The 1591-nt window shown below is 36.9% G+C and overlaps 1 non-coding gene across 1 annotated transcript; it reads right to left on the bottom strand.

Annotated features, from left to right (window-relative positions):
* Positions 1–457: 457 nt before the first annotated feature.
* LOC136228098 (small nucleolar RNA R71) lies at positions 458–560 on the bottom strand. The gene has a single exon (XR_010688432.1). It is a non-coding gene; the product is annotated as a small nucleolar RNA R71 (small nucleolar RNA).
* Between the last annotated feature and the right edge of the window lie 1031 nt (positions 561–1591).

Below are 1591 nucleotides of genomic sequence, written 5' to 3'. Positions count from 1 at the left end.
TCCAGAAATTGAACGCATAGTAAAAAGAAAAAAAAATAAAAAAAAAAAGAGAAACAAAAATCACCGCCAGAAAATATGTCAGTTAGACCCACACTTATGGATTACGCTAGGCCAGGAGTGGCCGGAGTTACAAATAGTATAGTTAGACCCTAGATAAACGCACACCAATTTGAGATTAAGCTAGATTTGCTTAATATATTGCAAAACAATGTAACGTTTTATGGACTACCTAACGAAAACCCAAATACCCATTTGACAAATCTCCTAGAAATTTGCGACACTTTCAAAATAAATGACGTGCCTGCCGAAGCAATTAAACTTCGCCTTTTTCCTTTCACTTTGAAGGACAGGGCCAAAGTTTGGTTAACTTCTATGCCAGCCGCGACATTTGGAACTTGGGACCAACTTGCCCAAACATTTTTATCAAAAAATTTCCCTTTAGCAAAAACCGCAGAAGACATAAAAGAATGAACATCCTTCACACAACATGATAATGAAACCTTTTATGAAGCATGGGAACGTTTTAAGGAACTTCAACGTTTATGCCCACACCACCATTTGCCCGATGAACTTTTGATGCAAACTTTTTATAACGGAATAAATCCTACAACCAGATGTTCATTAGATGCTATGTCGGGAGGGTTATTTATGAAGAAGACATCCGCCCAAGCAAAAGAACTTTTAGAGGAAATGGCAATCAACAGTAGTATGTGGCCAGCAGAACGTGGACACACACCAGTGACGAAACCATCATCCCCAACTACATCACCAGTTAAAGGTATAGTGAATCTCGATCCGATCGCGATGTTACAAGCCCCAATTTTCTGCGTTATCGCACAAAATTGATAGGTTTATGGCGCCGTGTGACACTAATGGTAACCCAATCCAAACGGATTTGGATTACGAAGGTATGGATGAGGTTGAACATGTAAACTTTCTCCAAGGACAAAATAAAACTAGTAACCCTTACTCTAATACTTATAATCCCGGATGGAGGAATAATCCTAACTTTGGTTGGAAAGATAATAATAATATCGGTGCCAATCAAAGTCGACCTAATAATTATCAAAATCAGTCAAGAGACACGATTGGCACATTATCTTCTAAAATCGACAAATTTATAGATGTTATCAGTGGTAAAGTAAATAGCCACGATGATGGTTTTAAACGAATTGAGAATAAATTCGATCAATTAATTAAAAATCACTCGTCTAGCATCCATAATTTGGAGGTTCAAATAGGACAAATTGCTAAATCTTCCATCCCGAAAAGAGGGAAGTCTTCCCAGCCATATAGAAGAAAATCCGAAAGAGCATGTAAAGTCTATCACTCTTCGTTCGGAAAAACATTACTTAGGTCCGGAAATGCCCAGTGATTCTACTAACATTTTGCAGGGAAGTGATTTGACGATGAAATCTAATGAAGATAATGTAAATTCAAAAAGTTCGCCCATAGATGCTAAAACCACATTTTCCACATAAAGTCCGAAATAAGGACTATGACAAACAACTTTTAACGTTTTTAGACAAACTTAAACACTTGCATATAAATTTAATGTTTATGGATGCGATAACGCAAATTCCTAACTATG

Source organism: Euphorbia lathyris, chromosome 4 (assembly GCF_963576675.1).
Source record: "Euphorbia lathyris chromosome 4, ddEupLath1.1, whole genome shotgun sequence".
Classification (NCBI taxonomy): domain Eukaryota; kingdom Viridiplantae; phylum Streptophyta; class Magnoliopsida; order Malpighiales; family Euphorbiaceae; genus Euphorbia; species Euphorbia lathyris.
Note: the sequence above shows the minus strand (reverse complement) of the source record. Positions and strands in the feature narration are given on the sequence as shown.